The sequence below is a fragment of the Tamandua tetradactyla genome, chromosome 6 (assembly GCF_023851605.1).
Source record: "Tamandua tetradactyla isolate mTamTet1 chromosome 6, mTamTet1.pri, whole genome shotgun sequence".
In the NCBI taxonomy this organism is placed as follows: Eukaryota; Metazoa; Chordata; class Mammalia; order Pilosa; family Myrmecophagidae; genus Tamandua; species Tamandua tetradactyla.
This window is the reverse complement of record NC_135332.1, coordinates 103,989,193-104,008,954: the sequence shown is the minus strand read 5'-3', so window position 1 is coordinate 104,008,954 and position 19,762 is coordinate 103,989,193. Positions and strand designations below refer to the sequence as shown.

Below are 19,762 nucleotides of genomic sequence, written 5' to 3'. Positions count from 1 at the left end.
GTAACAAAAAACGGAAAAACAAAATACAATAAAACAAGAAAATGTTTAAAGATGTTTCCCTTTCTTCCTTCCTTCCTTCCTTCTATCCTTCCTTCCTTCTCTCTGTCTTTCCTTTAAAAAAAAAAAAAAAAAAAAAAAAGAGGCTTTCTAAGTATCCCCAGCTCCAGGAATTACCATCTCCTGGTCCCATCCTGTCCCCTGCTCCCTCTGAAGTCCTTCCCTCTCCTCTTCAACTTTCCCCACAAAGTCAGCCTCTGACTTTTTGCCTCTGGACCCTCTCCAACTACATACACTCCATCAGTTTGCCAAACTAGCCTTTCAACTCACTCCCGTCAGGAAACAGCAGTCAGGATCTTACCCCGCATGAACTCCAAATGCCGCCACAGCTCACCTGCCCCCTGCCTATCCCCCTACCCCACGGCCCCTCTCCTCCTCCACTCACCTCGCCCTCAGCAACTGGGCAGGGGCTGGACATGGAGGTCAGCGTCCCTGCTCTGGGTGGGCAGGTCACCCTGCAGGCCCGCTCTGTGCCTTTCAAATTGGCCCTGCGACCCAGGGGACTGATCTCTGCAATGGGGCCCCCCACCTTCCCCACCTGGCCTCGGCAGGTTGTTCCGGGCTGGCCATCTTGTGTGCTGCAGCACCCTGGCTCGTGTCTTCTCCAGGACTTTGTTCCTGGTTCTTCCCACTCACCTAATGGAGGACCCTCACGCCTGACTTCCTGGTCCTTCTCCATCACCAGGCCCCGCACTGGTCACACTGCCCTGCCGTGCTGCCCAGCACCGTTACATACGTGCTCACCTGGTCACTCCGACTTCCTGCAGAGACTCAATTCTCCACTCGTCAGGGGCCAGAGACAGCACTTTTAGCATCTAACAGCAAGCTTAGCACAATTAGAATTCTACCCCACCACACCCTTCAGACACATTAAACTCACCCCGGAAAAGTAACTAGAACATTCTAAAGATCTGCATATTCTCAGTTCCCACCTGTCTTTGAAAGGAGACTAAAATAACTGTTTTCTCCAATCACGTCCATGTTTCTGAATGCCAAAAAGACATTTTTATGAGCCTCACCCAGAAACTGGCATTTGCTCTTTAGAGATTCAATGCTGAAAACTATAATGAATTATTTCTTCCCCATCGATGGCCACGTCTTTGGGTTCATTCAAGTTCTTCACGGAATTAACCCAGGGATGGACCTTTGTGTAGAAGTTCACCATCACATGATGTTAAGGGGTCCCAAGCTCTGACACCCCAGCCCTGAGACCTGAGGCCTGCTGTTCTCCTCCGGACAGCCCAGCAGGCTGCATCTGTCCCCGTGTAGGGTCATCAGACGGGGCCAATGCACGCGCATCCTCTCCACACAGCGATTCCTTGGTAGGGCTCACTTGAGCAAGTCCCTCCCCAAAGGCTTTTGGCTGAAGTTTAATAATAGTCCCTGGGACACAGCGCCAGCAAGCCAGCCCAGGTGTACCTCGGGCACCTGGCCACGGAGATGCCTCTCCAACCGGACACTGGGAGCATGGACACAGGGCTGCAGGATGCAACTTGCCCAGCTGCAGTCGGGACCAACTGGGACTTGGCCACCAGGGCCGGGCCCTCTGTCCCTGAAGAACCAAGGCAGGCGCCCAGCTACACACACCTAAGCCTGTCGGGCCATGGCACATGTGAAGGCCTCACCCCAGGTCCCCCAAAACCTTATACAGGAAGCGTGGGGCTGCAGATCCCTAAGCTCAGCTCCTACTGAACTCAGCAATCAGGGTGGGAAGCGAGGCCACCCAGGCACAGTAAAGGAGGGCTCAGGTGAAGGGCAGGGGGCTCCCTCCACGGGGAATAGGAATAGAGGGGAGGGGGGCTCCCCAAACACACGCCTGGGCTGGCCCTCACCCCAGTGGAGCAGCAGCAACAGCCGAGCAGGCCTAGGGCTGCAGGGGCATGGGGAGACACCAAGGCCAGGCCCCAGACACCAGAGCACCCCAGACACCAGCTCCAAGCCCAGAGAGACGGGTGTGAAGTCATGCTTCCGTCTTGGTTTTGCAGGAAGGAGAAAGTGCTGTGACGAGTCTGGTTTCAGACAGGCTGGGAACACTTGGGATTAGGGGAAGATGATGGAAATAAAAATACAGATTTAGGAGTTATTCACGTGGGAAAATGAGCAGAAGCTGCCAGTCTGCATAAGACCCTAGAGAAGGCCAAGGAAAAGCACTACATATAGGCTCCGTTTAGGGAGGAGGAAGAAGAGGACGCCTTGGAGGGCACCCAGGACTCAATCTGACGGGGAGATGACTTTAAGGAGGCCTGCGGTACTCAGTAAAGACCACCTAAGAGAGAGGAAGGGTAGAGCAAACGGCTTCGGGGGCTGACTTCCATCCAGAGAAGCACCTTGCTTCATGCAAGTCTTCAGAGAGGGCAAGAACCCACTAACTGAATTAACTTTTGAGATGACTCTTGTTTAAAATTTATTAAGTGACCTTACAAATAACACTGGCTTGACACAGGTGGCCACAAAGCACTCACTGCTGCAGAGTCAATCTATCAGTCTTACATCTATCTAGCCTGGAAACCAGAATGACACATAAACCAAGTTTCTGACCACCATTTGGCAGAAATGAAAATAAAGTTTAATAAATAAACACAAAGTTAACTACTCACTAACCTTTTGAACACCACCTTTAAAATGGACTATTTTCAAAGTCTTCACCAATTGTTTGTCTTTAATCTTTTATAATAATTGGCATGCCAAAAGAATAGCTATGTTTCACTCAGGTACATGTAAGAGGTTAGCATTACTTGTCATGTACATTCTGAAAACTACTGTAATTTTACGAATTTATGAGTATGCATTCCCATTTCTTAAATTGTTTCACACTTCCAAAGAACTATGCTCATTATGTAATTGAAATACTGGTTTAAATGTGTGGTTTCTTAAACTTTTGAGATCAGAAGCACCTGGATAAAAATTCAGGGTCTGGATGACCCCCACAGGTTGAATTCAGTAATCCCTGTCTGGACCTGAAGGAGCTGTAGTTTTAGCCAGCACCCCAGGTGATGCTGTTCATTCTAAGGCCCCACAAATATCTCTTTTGTCAGTCATTCTAAGTCCACCAAATGAACCTGTAAAATAATTGCATAACATCCTCAAAAGCATCTACATGACAAACCTACTTTTAAAGGTTCCATGAAGAAAAGAAATGAGAAACTCCCAGAGTCCAGCTAACTATTCTTATATTTCTGGAAGACCAATGAATGCGTGATTTTTTGCAAAAAACAACCCCAGACCTTCAGAATCCTGGTGAAGGAGGTATACGGTAGAGCTAAGAACATTGTAGAAAAGCTGTGGGGCTCAGGCTTCCAGTTCTTCCTCGCCCACCGACGGCAGCGACCCAAGTCTGCATTGCTTTTCTGCCCCAGAGATGATGACAAACATATTCTAAGCAACTGTCTGAAAACAGTCAGAAAAAGAGGAGTTGGAGAGTTCACACAAAGTAGAATTTTGGAAGAACAGGAAATACCAAATTTTGGAAGAACAGGAATTAATGCTTTAAGGCTTTGAATCTTAACTCTATTTTCTCAGCTTTAGCTTAGTGCTGGTAAGTGAAGAAAAGTCAAATCATTTAACAGATGCCATAGATGGTCAAAGCCATCTCTCTAAAAGTGGAGGTCAAATCCAGGCGTGAAAGTGTCCCTGACAGCATGAGAGATGACTCCCAGAGATGAGCCTGGCCCTAGTACCATGGGATCAACAATGCCATCATGTGTAAAAGGAGGAAAACAACTGTAATAAATAAAGTATCAGCAGCTGACAGAGTTCAAATGGAGTCGAGAGGCTACTCTGGAGATCACTCTTATGCTTCAGTTATATTGCTACCTATCATAACTCGCCAAACCCCAACCAAAACCATTCCTGCCAATCCTAAAGAATACCTAGAGCAATATATAAGATCCTACAAAGGTTCCATAGACTAGGATAACTTTTCAGAAACCTACAACCTCCAGAAGGGTCCATGGACCAGATAAGTCCTGAAATGCAGAGGGCCTGGCTCTACAGAACATCACCTAATTCCATCCCCCTATCCCTTTGATTGACATGAGAAAGTTAGAATGGGCATAGCCCAAATATCCCCAAACAGTGGGAGTAAGAGCAAAAGTCACAGCAGAGTTATACAGAGAAGGTAGGGTTTAACAAAACGAGTATGACTGATGAATCACCATATTGAATTTCTTTTAGTCTCCAGTATCTTAGAGCAGCTAGAAGTAAAAACCTAAAATTGTGGAATTGTAACCCATACCAAACTGTGAAATTTGATCTACAACTAAGATGTTGCCATGTTTCTTTGAAATTTATTGCTTTATTTGTATATATGTTATTTTTCACATGCAAAGAAGTCAATTGTGATTTTTAAAATGTTAAATATGTTGAAAGAGCAAAAAAATGAAAAAAAAAGGGGGGGGTGACGGTATTATGGAGTCTTTTTACAGGTTTGCCCAACGAAGACACTGGTATTCACGGTCATCACCTCTACCGCCTGGAAACAGGAACAACAGCAGCGCTCGAAAAAGGCTAATACCAGTGATGCGGGTGTTTCCCCAAGCCCTGAAAAGCCTGAGGAGCGGAGGACGGCAGGCAGTGCCAGCTGCCCCTCACTCTGCAGGGAAAGGCCGAGGTCTCTGAGCAGTTCCTGCGGGCAGCCCACGTGCCTCGAGTCCACCACTCTGGGACATCGGGGCACAGCTACAGCCTGGGGGCATGCCTGCCAGCCAGCGATCCCGGTGGGGTGGCAGGGACACCACCTGTGTGCGCAACAGAGTGGCAAAGTTTCCTGACCATTCGTTGTGTTCTGTCCTTAGAAAGACAGAGTTTTCCTTATCCTGCTGGACCCTAGCAGCTAAACGGAATAGCTCCCAGCATCCCATGATAGCCAGAAAACTCCCTGCAAACTTGAACTGTGTTTCACACACTGGGCCAGATTTTTTTGCTGTTGTTTTTAAACGAGCAGGGGGAAATGGAAAACTTACAATGCTAATTCTAGTGATAAATGCAGCTCTGAAACTTAACACAACGAAGATAAAGATTAAAACTTTAATACTGCACCAAAAACAGCTAAACTTAAAACTCTCCTAGAGGCGCAAAATACTTGAACCAGTCAATGGTTTGTTCAATTGTGTGTGTGTGTGGGGGGGGGGATAAAACTCTCAACATGCACAAAATCCAGAAATACATCACTGCAGAATACTTCTGTGAGGCACAGCAATATCAGGATTCGGGATTTTATCTTTAGATGAAAAACAAACCAACCAACCCTGCAACGGAACAGCCACTGACCCCAAAACCTACAAGTCTACTGACTTCTACATTTGCACGTTAGACCTAAGCGATGCGGTGTACAGTCATGGAAGATGGCTGTGTGTGGCAGAAGCATGTATTTCACATAGCCTATGTCTCCACGGAAGTTAATTTATATAAGAGGAACAAGCACCCTGACTGGGAGCCCTTGAGTAACATCTTGAGTTCCTTTCTGGCCAGCTCTAGGCCTGCATAGTTAGAAAAAGACACTAACTGAATTACATCTTGGATAAGCACTGAGAAGAAACCTTGAAGAAAGGCAATTCTGCAACAAACCGAATACCCTGATATTGTCTTCACCTTGGAAGGAGTGAGGGAAACAGGACTGAAATGCTAGGAAGTCAGGCAGTGAGCACTCGTCCTTTGGGGAACAGTGTTCACAATTGATAAGACATGACATCTAAGGAAAAGAGGCCTGGCGGGCACCCCTGCTCGGAGATGCCACGCAGCCTCTCTATTTCTCTCCAGCACACAGAGCCCGATAGCACGTTCCTCTCCATCTCAGACCCAGGTCGCTGGCATGAGGCTGTCCAAAGCAGTTTCTGCAGGGACATTAATGCTACAGGCTGTTAAATGGGACTGTTCCGACTCCACCCCTTAATAGTGTCCTCTTGGACATATTTATTAAACAATCTCTGAGACTCCATATCCTCACCTATAAAGTGGCAGATTATAGCTCCTACCTCAGCATTTTGATTAAGCCTACTGCAGGCTTCAGTGAGAATAGTTCATGTAAATAGCTTAAACAAATGCTGACTCACACAAAGTTCATGAGTCATAAATGTTAGCAACTGAGCTCTATACCTTAGTGTCACTGTTATTTAAAAAAAAAAAAAACCTTTTACTTTGATACAATTTCAAACTTGGAGAAAAGATGTAAGAATAGTACAAGAATCCTGCATATAGATTCATCATGGTTTACATTTGCCTCATTTGTTTTATTTGCTTTGTGATGCTCTTAAGTGAAAATAAAATAGAATAAAATAAAATGAGAATTGTCTGCATTCTACCCCTTCCATTTTCGAAGCCAGTCTGGATAGCAGGGGAATTTAAGGAAGCTACCCCACAGTGTTACCTCTCCAGAGGAAGGGGAACTTTTCACATTCTACTTGCCGCTCATATCCACTACTCACCCCCCCACCACACACACACATATCCCACTGGGGTTTGAACCATGTACCCCCACAAAAGACATGCTGAGGTCTTAATCTGTGGTCCTGTGAGTGTGAACCCATTAAGTTCACACCCAAACCGAATGAAAGCAGGTCCTAATCCAATATGGCCGAAATCCTCATAAGCAAAAGCAATTGGACAGGGGAGGAGAAGCCAAAAGTCAGTGGAAGCCAAAGAAACAGGTAGATGGCCAAGTGACAGAGTCAGAGGTACGAGCCAAAGGAGTCCGGGATGGCCACAAGCCAGCACCACAATGTTTCAGACTCTGAGAGAAAGCATGCCTCGTGAGCCCTTGGTTTTCGACTTCTAAGACTCCCAACCATGAGACAATAAATTCCAGTTGTTTAAGCCAACCCCATTGTGTGTTATTTGTCATAGCAGCTGTGGCAAATTAAGATACTAACCCGGACCCCAAATTTACTCTCTTCATTTAAGGTTTCATGTTATCTCTTCCTTACGCAGTAAACAGAATTAAGGAAGAAAGAACTAAACCAAATGTTGAGAGATTTGAGGAGCTGGAGTTCCTACAGATTTCAAGGATACCCAGTGGCTCTCGGGTATAAATCAGAATGTTCTAATATTCTAGAACGAATCGAATATGCCCACACTACTAACATCTATGAGAATAGCACCCACCGTTTCAGGACAATTTCAGTTTGGGGAAAAGAAGGAATAATTGCTTAACTTCAGAGTTAGCCATAATTCCAAGGACAGGTGAATATCTTCATAGCTAGAAATGAACAACTGTTGCCTCAACTGGTCATTTTTAATACTTGGGACATCTGAATCACCCTATGGAATTAAGGAAAGGACTAAATAAATGCTATCTGGTTTGACTGCCGGACAAAGGCACACACAGATAATAATTTTCAAATGTCTACTCCTGAAGAAAAGTGAAAACAGTGTACCCAAACACCACTGCAGGCCAGTTGTTATTTTCTAGCCATAATTTAGGGTTGTAGTTTGGGGGACTTTTTAAATAATTTTTTTTTTTAATCAAAACACAAGGTTTGATAAGACCAATGATTAAGATGGTTAACGAATGATTAAATGATTAAAGATTAATGACATAACTACTCAATAAACATGCCATCTGCTTTACTAAGTGCTTTAGGTAGAGTATCTAGTTTAAATGTCACCATGACCTGGGGTGTTTGGTATCTTCATCATTTCCACTTCTATGGCTCACCCCTTGATCTGACATCAGAGCTCAAGTTCTTCGGCCATCACAAAAAGAAACCTCCATGAGAAAGGTCCTTTTTATCCCCTTGGGAGGCAAAAGGAATTAAGGGTGAAAGGTAGGGATCATCTGGTCATCTAGGTGCCAAGAGAGTCCAAGATTTGGGATCCCCAACACAGCAGATATGAATAGAAGACTTGCAGAAAGAAAGGAGCCTGGGCTGATAGGAAGGACAGCAGGGCTCCAGGGTTGCTGTGGCGGTGTTGATTTATACACATTCTTGAGTCTCGCCCATCTGGATTCAAATTCTAACTCCACTTCTTGCCAGAGTGGCATGGCTCTGGTTCCTCATCTGTAAAATGGGGATAACAATCCTACCTAGATTGTAGAGATGTGCTGATGATACAATAAAACCATCCATATAAAACCCATCACCTAAGGCCTTGGTGACTAGAAATGTCCAGTAATTGTTAGCTCTCATCTTGGTTATTACTGTTATTTCTAATGTCATCTTGTTATTCCCAAACTATTTTACTTGACTGCCCAACACATGCCTAATAGAGAAAACAAAAGTCGCTTCTTAATTTAATCAAGATTTTGAAATTCACAAGATGACTCTGCATGATTTTTTCTGACAAGATCAATGCACCAGCAATTGGCCAAAGCAAAATTTCAAGCACAAGCAAGGTCAAGTACACAAGAATATATAATACCGCAATATTGAGATGCTTTAAAAAAACAAAAAAAGGCAAAAAGTTCACCTGAAGGATCTAGGCTTAACAGTTTCAATATATTGTCAGCTCTTTCTGTAAATAAATTAATTGCTAAATCCATAAACCTGAAGACCTTGCCAATTAAATATTATTTATTATTGTACACCTGTGCTGAGGTTAGCTTTATTATTCATTTAGTACAATGGCAGGAAACTGATTTGGAAACTGAGATGTTTAAAGTCCTCACTATTTGCCGCTTGTTGTCATGCTAAAGATGTTTAATAATTTTTAAGAGTGTTGGAATAATTTGTACATTTGCCAAATGTGTTTTACGTATATATACAGATTTCTAAATTTTTTATGGTTTCTTTCAAAAGGAAAAAAGAAGAGAAAGAGGTCTGTTTAAAAGGTTAAACTAGTCCCTAAACTTGTTTCAGAACAAGAAAAAATTATCTAGCTATGACATGCTCTTTGTTAGATATATGCAAATAGCGGAGAAACGATGCACTGATGATTTTTAGCTGGGGGTCCCAGGGACGGTAAGTTAAAAGTCAGAATCACACACGCCTCCAACCCCCTGTCTTCTCCTGCACAAGGGCTGGCGAGGTGGCCAAGGTCGCCAGCCGCCCCTGCAGAGGGGTGCGGGTTACGGCAGCTGTTCGGGGAGCTCAGCAGCGGGGGTCCTTGGACAGCCCCCCTCGTCCATGAAACACCTGGTTGAAAGCCCCAATCCGCCACATGCCCTGTGCTGCCTGCTCAGCCCCTGCTGTCAGCCGAGAGAGGCAGCCCCAGATAAACACCCTCTTTATTCTTCCCCCAAAACCCGTATCACAGGAGGCCTGCGGGCGGCTTTCCACTCGGCCCCACGCCTCCGAGGGGGAGAGGGACTTCTAGCACCATCAGAGCACTCTGCCGGCGGGGCCGAATGACAGGATGAATCCGGAAGGTTTTAAGAAGGTACGAAACCAGCAGGTTTGAGAAACGGTATCAGAAATACATTGCAGCAGAGCAGGAGACACACATCTGGCTAGGGCCGTCACACCAAGCTGCCTTATTCCGCCACCCAGGAACATTACTGCTCCTGAATGCGATTTAGTCAAGTTCTCACTCAAAACCAGCAGAAGCAAGACGGAAGCTTTCAGATGAAGCATGTCCCTGCAACAAATGTCAAGTCCTTAAATCAGCCTTTAATTCCCACTCTCCTTCCTGCGTGGAAGAGACAAGGCCCTGGTGGATTTCACTGCGAGTCAAAATGGCCTCGGAAGAACACACAGTGCCAGCGCGCTCGCCTTAGAAGGAGAACCCTTGCCCAGGACAGCCAGTCCCAGGAAGAATGGCTTTCTGCATACCAGGGACAAGAATACGATCTAAAACAAAAATAAATGGAGAATATAGTCACCCACAGAAACTGGCCAAAAAACAAAAAACCCAAACACTTCCCTTAAAAAAAAAAAAGTTTCAATATCAATGTTCGGGATTTTCACAATATTAAAAGTCAGCACCTTGGAAGCTTTTTGGGATTATCAGTTAACATCTCTCATTCACTACCAGACACCTAAACTACTCGTGATGGTCTGCTCTTTATAATAAATGAAAGAAGTGGCTCTGAAGATGATCTACACATCAAACTGATTCAGAAGTACTAAAACCCAGGTAGGTAATCTGCCCAAGGATAGTAGTTTTCTCCACGACTATTTCAAAGTAATTCTATCAGATTTAGGTGTTACCGCAACCAACTCCTACCTCGTGAGAAGCACAGCACTGAAACCAGTGTGAGACTCACCAGCTACTTGTTGGAAAACCCAAGGGCCTCGCCCTGGTGCCTAACTGCCTCTAGAAAGCGCACAAGGAGAGCACAAAGTGGCAAAATGCGGTCCCCACAGGAGTCTACTCTGGCCTATGATGAGCAAACTTGTACAAAGCTACATACTGGGCACCTAACAAGGATCTCCTCCCCTGCCCCGTTTCATCAACACCCCAGCTGCCAACCCCCAGCAACATCTTATTGCCCAAGCTAGGAGATTATTTTTGGCAAGTTTTGCAACACCACCAGCCATGGAAAGAAGGTGTGTCTAAAACAATCCTGGCATGGCCCATCATCTGCTACCTCAGTCTGACATGACAACAACTCGTGACCTTCCCCCTCCAACCTGCCCTCGTTGGGTGTTCCCTGCCTGTGACTAGCATCTCCAGCCAGCCAGCAAAGAAGCTAGAAATCTACGTTCCCTGAGACCTCCAGCCCCCTAAAAGCAAACCCACCACCGAGCCCCATTCATTTACCCACCTGACACCCCTCAAATCTGTCCATTACTCTCCATCTCTATGGCCACCACTCTAGTCCGAACCATGGTCATTTCCATGCACAACTGCCTGCCTGTTCTCCTCCCCACACCACCCATTCACCCATCTCATTCAGAACACAAATCTGCTCACCACCACCACAAAGACTCATCAGTGGCCCCTCCTGCTTTGAAAATAAAATTCCAAACTCTGGATCCCATGAGCCCTGCCTGATTCAGTGGTCTCTGCCTGCCTCCCCCCACGGCCTCAGCTCCATCCTCAAATGCACAGGCAGCACCCTCCATGGCTGCGAGCACTGCCTGTAACCTCTGCAGTCGCTTTATGTTTCCTGTGTGTCCAACACATCTCTTATCATTGCTGTATTCCTACCTGCATGCCCACAACAGCACCTTTCAGTTACCAGGTACCCAAAACCTAGTTGATGAAATTAGTGAATGAGAAAACAGATGAAATGAAACAGGAAAACTGATCATGGCCCAGATTCAAATGCTTTGGAGGCCAAGCCCAGCAGCTTCCAGAGGCGGTGCGAGCTGAAAGGGTCACCGCGGAAAGTGCATGTCTGATTCCACATAAGCAAACAGCCCCGAGTTATATGTCATCATTAGTAGTCTACATTTTTATTTTTAAAAAGAAGTTTTCTAAAAGTTCAACAGAAAAACAAAACATAGCCTGACCCCCCCCCCCCCAAAAAAAAATAAAAAAAATAAAAAATTTCACTGAGAAAACAAACTTGTTTGCTGTCACCTAACATTAGTTAGAAGGTACAGGAATCTAGTTATGGTGATAAATACATGCCTCTAAAATGAAAACAGTAATCAAATCTTGGAATAATTATCTCTGCATTTTTCTAGATGGATAATCATGTTCAAAACAACAACAACAACAAAACGCCATGCGATCACAGGGAAAAGCAGATAAATTATCATTGGCTCGAGAACACCCCTAAGAGCTAAGTTAGGGTGTGCTGTTAGGATTCTTAAGTCAGAGGTCCTTTCGAGTCCTGACATTAGAGGGAAAGCTGGACTCTCCCAGAAGCAGTGTGGCCATGCGACAGATGTGAGCCCAGCCCAGCATCCCACCCCCTACACCAGCACCCTGCTAGGCGCCAAAGAGACAGGGTGACTCAGACAAGCCCTGCAATAACTGGGTGACCAGCCAGAGGCAGCGCATTTAATTAATCTCTCTGGGCTTTGGTTTCTTAATCTGTAAATGAGAGAGTTAGACTGGCTCTCTAAGGCCCTCACACTCTCAATAGCCAAAGATTCGCTAATGATCACAAAATGAATTTCTATTTGACAATTTCACTAAGATTTTCTATTGCTATTTGTTATCTTTACCATAAAGGTATGGCTTCATTTTCGATGCTTACTATTATTAATAAAAGTAAAATATAATAAAAGAGTGCTATTAGTATTTTTAATTACCTCCTCAGTTCTGAAACATCAGCGTAATCAGCTGTGAACTTCTGCCATAATTGCAACCTGAGTGATATCCAAATTGAAATAAATCATTACATCTTCACATTTTCTCGTAGGAAAACTAAGTGATTTCAATATCTTTTATATTGCAAGCATCATCAGTCATCTCTGGATGACAAAGAACTTTTTTTACAACTAGTAAGATTAAAGTTTTCTAAAGAGGAAAATTTTATCTACCCAAACTAATAACACTATAAGTTAGAAACCTGCTAGAAAATAACACTAAAGTCTGCATTTCTAGTGCCACAAAAACAAGAACTTTTTAAAAATATAGAAAAATACATCATGTGAATGAACAAGATAATTCAGTATATATAAAGCCAACAGGTTCCTGATGTCATCTCAACATCACCCAAAATGTTTCTTCTCCATCCTTTTTAGTGAATTAACTGCATGACCTATATCTCTCTATTCAGGTGCTCACTAGTTTACAGACAGAAATCACCTGAATCCTGGGAAGAAATCAACTCAGTTACAAGGCTGAAAGTTTTAAGTCGTTTTTTATTGTCACACACTTTGCTTTGCCCTGATAAAAATTTTTTATTCTTGCAATACCTTATTTATAAATGTTTATAAGCTGCCCAGGGTGTTTGCTATCTAACCTGAAAGGTCACATTTGGATAATAAAGATGAAAGATAACTATTGCCTCCAAAGCTAGCCCCCTTGAAAGTTCAGTGTGACTATCTGCTGCCCTATAGAACCGGCTCTCCTACTAGATGGTAAGCTCCCTGAGGGAAGGCACCACCTCTGCCGTTTACACGTTGAAGACTTGCCAACATCTGCTAAACTAATGTTAACTTAAGGGATAGTGACTGTATGGCAATATTCTTACTCAAGCGTAGGGAATAAAATGCTGTAATCCTAGGTTTGAACAACCAGAAACTTGGCACTTAGGTTATTCTTATGGGTTACCCACCATGTACATAAAAGCATTCTGTGTTCTCTCATACATGTAAATATTCTTGGTCTTTTGCCTTAATTGCTTAAAAATTAAACATTAAATATTACATTATTGACTTTGCATCTGTATAAAGAAAAGGTTGTAAGACTTCCTTAATACAGTATCACAAAGGTACTCCCCCAGGGTATTCATTTTAAGTAGAGCTGGCCTATAAGACTCTCACTACAAAAAAGTTTTGGTAATGGTCCTGTAAGTCAAACTGATTAAAAACTAAACCACGTACAGGTGAATCTATGAAAGTACCATTTAAAAATGAAGTTACTGGAAGTACAATTTTAAACTTGCCTTCCACATTTTCAGTGTGTTCTTTTTCTCTCAAAAGAGGAAAATAATGCTTGAGATTTTAAACATCACCTGTACAACTGCTCTTTATCATTTCCCTGTTGTACCTCCTGTGTTAAGATACAGAAAAGGAAGTGATTTTTTTTTATTTAAAAATAAGTCCATTCATTGAGCCAATAAAACTACAGTCTGGAATTCACACATCAATCTCTCTCTCTCTCTTTCTAACACGCTAATTATCTAAAACCTCATTTGAATCTTGCAAATATAAACCTAGCATAGAATTCACCACACTTCAATTTAGTGCCTTGCCCAGAGGGAAACAAAAACAGAAAATATCAAGAGAATATAAATAAAGTGCATCACGCTAGAATACAGTCCAGATCCTCGAGTGCCACGAGGAAATTCACCTGTTACAAGCCTCACAAAACCCATCATGTCCCTTTACCAGCAGGTTACCTTAAAAGGAGGAATGCCATACTTGCACTATTTGATGGAATACAAAAATTTAGTTCCTAAAATGTGCTGCTCAATTCCCTTTCCATGTCCAAATTCTGTTTACTTTATAACTTTTCCAAAGAATACAGATTTTTCACACGCACAAAAAAAATAAACTTTTCCAAACAAATTGGAAGATGTAAAATGTCTTCTCTTATCACCTAGCAAGACAAAATCGAGTCCTACTCCGTGCCCCAAGCATCTAGCTTTCAGCCTCTTTATTATCATTGTCAATGAATGGGCCCCAGTCAAATGAAAGCTGCCATTTTAGGGTAAAGACTGGAAGGCTTCTGTTGTGCAACAGCAAGACAAAAACACTTCGCGACAGATGTACTCTGGGGGCTGGGAGATGGGTTTCAACTTCATAAAATCACTGCCCAAGTTATTTCTGAAACAGGAATTACACAGCACTCACACATTACTGCAATCGAAATGGAAATATAACTGGGATAAATCAGGTACCCATGTCGCTAAGGTCATCTTTTTTTTTTTTTGTCATCGTTAGATAGATCTGGGAGGCAACGAAGAGGGACATTTTTGTTCTATTTGATTATTGCGCACATTGAGTGCTCCCCCCTCTTATTGGGAGAGACTGGGGGACAGGGGGACTGGGGGGAGGGGGGAATGTTCTCTAACCCCTTTGAAGGATGTCACCCACCGCAGACAGGCTTAAATTAATATTATTAAAAACAAAAATCCGGGCCTTCATATAATTCTTTAAAGATAAATTAAAATATTTAATGTATTCCAGAAATCAAGCCCAGAAGATGAACACATTTTAAGATGTTATTTAAATCGACTTGCTAGATAATATACAACGCGAAACTAAAAAGTATACTTAGCAAGTGGAGAGAGCTGGATAGTGTATCTAATTCTAGCAATTCAAAAGGAAACTCTCCATGTGGGTCGCTACTTTTCTTTTGTCCATTGTCTGTTCAGAAGGGGGGGGAGAAAAAAAAAAACTAGTTTAAAACCGAGCGGTGAACGGTCTCCAAAAGTGACCTCCAGGAAAAGCGTCCGACCCGGAGCGGGAGCACTCCCCGCACCGCCCGCTCCACGGGGGCGCTCACAAAGCGGCCGGCCGCGAGTTTGGGGTGCGCTGCCACGGCGCGGGGCTCCGCGAGGCAGAGCCATCCGGAGAAAGGCGGCTCGGTAATGATGGCTGCTCGGGGCCGCCGGCTCCTTCCCCGGAGCCTCCCGACCCCCAGCCAGGGGTCCCGCGGCCCCCGCCCGCGCCCACCCCGCCCCGCAGCCCACCCGGGGCCCCCGCCGCGCCCCACGCCGCGCCCCCGCCGAGCCCCGTCCCCGGTGCGAATCAAACAAACAACGCGTCCCCGCCGCCCTCTTTCCTCTCCCCGCTGACCGCTTGGCCTCCAGCCACCTTGGCCGTTCACGCTCCGAGCCGCGGCTCTCTGCGGGGACAGAGCGCAATGGGGCCACCTCGGGGGCCACCTGGCGACACCCCCACATACACCTCTGGCGCACACCCCCGACGGACTGGGGGGGTCGCCGGGAGCCGAGTTGCGTTCCGGAGCTAAAGTCTCTATTATGCAGCCGCCGCCGGCCCGGCCAGCTCGGCAAGGTGGGGTTCCCTCGCCGCGCCGCGCCGCCCCTAGCTCGCCCCGGCCCCGTTCCCTTTCTTCTCCCCCACGCGCACTTGGGAGCCGCCGGGGAACCCCGGGCGCCCCGGGCCCTGGGCTTGCAACTCCGGTCCCGCACGGAGCCCGCTGGCTCGGGACGCCCCCCGCGCGCCGCGTGTTCGCGCCGCCCGGGCCCCACGCGGCTCCCCGCGCTCACTGTCTTCGCCGCCGACCCACCTCGCCGGGGGGCCGTCCCCGCGCAGGGCCGCCGCAGCCGGCCGCGCCGGGAGGGATGCACTTTGTTCGCGCCGGTGCGGCCGCCGCCGCTCCGGGCAAGCGCGGCGTGGTCGGTCCGGAGCGAGGGGCGGGAGCGGGGGGCGGGGGTCGCGCCGTCCCCGAGCCGCCGCCGCCACCGCCACCGCCACCGCCGCCGCCGCTCCGCCGGCCCGCGCCCGCGCGCCCCTCGCAGCTCGCGCTGGAGTTGGAGCCCAACTTTTCCTCCTTCCCTTTTCTCACCCGGGAGCCGGCAACTCGTGCTCGGCGCCGGCGGGAGGCACCGCGCCCGCGCCCCCCGCGCCCCCCTGTCCCCCGGCTGCCCCCCCAACGCCAGCAGCACAACAAAAAGCCATTTACATGCGAGGAAGTGACCCGCGGCCGGACCGCGCGCCCCCGCCGCCGCCGCCGCCAACCCGGCGCGCACAGGCGAAAGTTGGGGCGCCGAACGGCGCTCAGGGCGCGGGTTCGGGGCCGGCGACGCGGGTGCCCCGGCGCGCCCCGGCCCCGGCCCCGCCGCCCCCCGCCCCGCACACGCCCAACTCCTCGTTCCCAACTCCGCGCGCGGCCCCGGCTCCCGAGCGATTTCCTGCCGCCGCCGCCCCTCCCGGGGGCGCCCGGCGAACTCTCGCGCTCACCGGGTCGGGCGGGCTCCTGCCGCCCCGGGCCGGGGGGCTCCACGACGAACAGCGGGCTCCGGAGTTGGCTCGGCGGCCGCGGCCGGGGGGCTGAGGCTCGGCGCGGAGTTGGCCGGGGGCGGACGCGGCGCTGGCGAGTTTCAGGGTCTCCGGGTCCCCGCCGCCGCCTCGGCCGCGGCACTCCTTTGTGTAATTTCACTCGATTCAAGTTTAATCCGATAGTTCCCGAGCACGAGCGCGTCCGCACCACCACGGCTCAACCCCCGCGCCGCCGCCGCCGCCGCCGCCACCGCTGCCGCCGCCGCCGCCGCCGCCGCCGCCGCCGCCGCGGCCCCAGCACGCCAGCGCCTGCGCGCGCCTGGCACGCCTGCGCGCGCCCGAGGCCGCGGGGACGCGCGCGCCCGCCGCCGGCTCTTCCGCGCCGCGCCCGCGCGCCGCCACCTGACGTCAGGCGCGCCTGGCATAATTTATGCAAGAATTCGGCCCGGGTGGCGGAGGCCGCGGGAGAGGCCGAGAGAAAGGGGGCGGCGCGGGGCTGCGGGGCCGCGGGCTGCGCCCGGCGGGCCGGGCACCGCTTCTCGTCCCCGGCAGGCGCCGGCGCTGCGGGCGGCTTCTCCCCGCGTCCGTGCGCCGCCACCTTTCTGGACGGTTCCGCGGAGCGCTCGGCGGCCGCGCGGTAGCGCCCGGGGCGCGGGCTGGCGAGGGTGCCACGTCTCTCCGCGCGGCCCCTTCGCCGAGCCGGGCTGCGCCGCCCCGGGGCAGGAAGCGGCTGCTGCGGGCCGGGTCGCGTCCTCACTGCCAGAAGCCCAGGTTCTCCAAGGCTGCGCGGGCGGCAGCGGCTGGAGGGGGCTTGGGTGTCCCTTCTGTAATTGTCCTTCAACTTGGAATTATTTTCCCACATAAAATTATATAGAATGGACCCCTTCTGTCTCAAATAAATTCATCCCGCTTTTCCACATGGTTTTTTCCTACATCTTCGCTGATAGGACAGCCAGATTCTAATAATAAATCAAAAAGTTTAACTAGATGGCGTTGATTTTCTTAAATTTGTTACCATGCCAAAAAGAGAGAGAGAGACAGCGCAATGGTTATGAAACAAAGAAATAGGATGTGGGCCTATTATTAAACGTGTCAGGACTAGAATGCTTTAATCATTCTTTGGCAAAAAATGCTACTTATTTTATATGTTCTCCTAGCCTTAAATATCCGAGCCTCTTATTCTGTGTCTTTTCCCAGTACAAAATAAAGATTAAACTTAGGGAAATTTTCTTTCACCAGATTTTCTTTTTAGGCGATAGTTCTACAAACATTTATGGAGCACCTTCTTTGTGTAAAATACTGAACAACTGTATTTTTTTAAACCGCCGAGTACTGTAAGCTTTAAGGTAATTTATTAAGTTAAGGATTACATTGATTTTTAAATCAAGGAAGGAACGTAAAAGATTGTCCTATAATAGAGGGTAGAGAGACCTTGCTATTATTGAACTCTCAAGTAAACTGAGAAAATTGCAAAACTATCCAAAAAATATTTTCTCTTCACTCATTATTTGGTGGTTACACTGGTGTAGAGTAGTATGTGATCACCATATTTCTATTTGGAGAAAAGATTGATCAAAACTATTTTAAGTACCTAACATACGGTTGATTATACTAGACAATCACTAAAACATTTATTTTCTTGATATCAGTAATAATTTTATAAATGTTTGTTACATTTATACTGTGATTTATTAAGTGCACTGCCTTTGACCTTGTTAAAACATTTTTGAGCATTATGTTAAAAGAAGTAAATGTCTTAGTCAAGGAGTTTACAAGGAATCAGCAAAAAGAAGACTGGTACTAAAGAAAGAATTCTGACATTGTTTAATGAAAAACTGAAAACACTAAAACCAACTTAGAATTTTTTTATGTATAACATAAATAAAGAATCAGAATACTGAGATCAGTCTTACATTTCCATTAAGTTTATATCTGTCAATGAAAGCCTATGAGGAATGCTTTGCTGTGCATTTTAAATTTTATATATGTCTGTATTGTGTATACACACACATCCAGGATGCTAGACAGAACCTAATGTCTACAAAGAAACCCCTAATAGCTGACTATATTAGAGCACATTAAAAATTATAACATGGCATGAAAGGAATTGTTTCTTATCTTTTGTATTATACCCCAGCTGGTTATCAGCTAAGCATATATTTCAATGCAATTTATAAGCTAAAAAATAAGACACAACTACCAGTAGTGTAAGTATAACGTTACAGTTAACCTTTAATCAACAAATACTATTCGGTGATGATGGGGAGGCTGGCCCTGTGTCATTGTTCATTTAATATGAAAATGATAAAATGCCCTTTGGAAACATTCTAGAAATAGTACAGCCCCTGCCCAACTTAGAAACAAACAGCCCTGCAGCCCTGCTCTGGCTTACTCTCCCTGTCCTGAAGAAGTCTCTAAGTTTTTAGAGATTGTACTGGTTCGAACTTGAGGGGCCTTGAAAAGCTAAGGAACACCCTCCCCCCAGGGCAAACTCCTAGACGTCTCTGGCCTATCCAGGTGGTAGCTTCAACCCCCACCCCAAGCCTGCTACCCGCTACCCATTGGCCTGGAATGTTTTTCCTCCATTTGCTTCACTATTGAAGTTTTCCCAAGGAGAATTATTTGAATTCACAAGCTTTTCTTTTAAGTATGTAAATACCCTAAGGAGAGATAAGGAACTGGGGGTCATTCACATTTGAGTGTAAATTAGTTCAATAGGTTGCTTTCCTCTCAACATCTAGCTGAGCCTAATAAATGTAGAGTGTTATTCATTCATTCCTGCTTGAGTGCAAACTCTGGTTCTAGGCACTGGAGATACAGCAGTGAACAAAACAGGCTAAAACCCTTGCCCTCATGGAGTTTACAATCTAATAGATTGACAGTTTTGGTTGAGCGATAAGAGAATATGATAATTTTGGAGGCTGAGCTCTTGGGGGATAGGACCAGACTAAGTTACTTGTAGCCAGAGGGAAATGAAAAGGTCTTAGGGACCTGAGCCCTGGGGCTTTAGGAGGATGGGGTGGGAGCAAGGAGAAGGCAGTTGAGAAAAATACCAAAGCCAACTGAACCTATTACAAAAATTTTCCTAGGCCCTCTGAAAACAATCCTTTCGGAGAACTCAGACTAAAACAAACTGACCCATAATTCAGCTGCATTACTGCTTAGGCAAATATACATATTTCTTTCTTTAGGAACATGGCCATAGGGAGGAGAGGAGAGGGGTAATTTGCACATCCCATATAACTGAAAACATTCAAACTTTTAAACACCTCTCATTTATAACTCAAGCCCTATCTGTT

General features: G+C 46.7%; 1 protein-coding gene across 1 annotated transcript in view; it reads right to left on the bottom strand.

Annotated features, from left to right (window-relative positions):
• The window catches only part of CHD7 (chromodomain helicase DNA binding protein 7), a 197,471-nt gene extending 180,797 nt beyond the window's left edge, over window positions 1-16,674 (bottom strand). The window contains exon 1 of the mRNA XM_077166842.1: window positions 16,425-16,674. The gene's annotated coding sequence lies outside the window, so the exon portion shown is untranslated. The remainder of the gene's footprint in view (window positions 1-16,424) is intronic.
• Window positions 16,675-19,762: the final 3,088 nt, after the last annotated feature.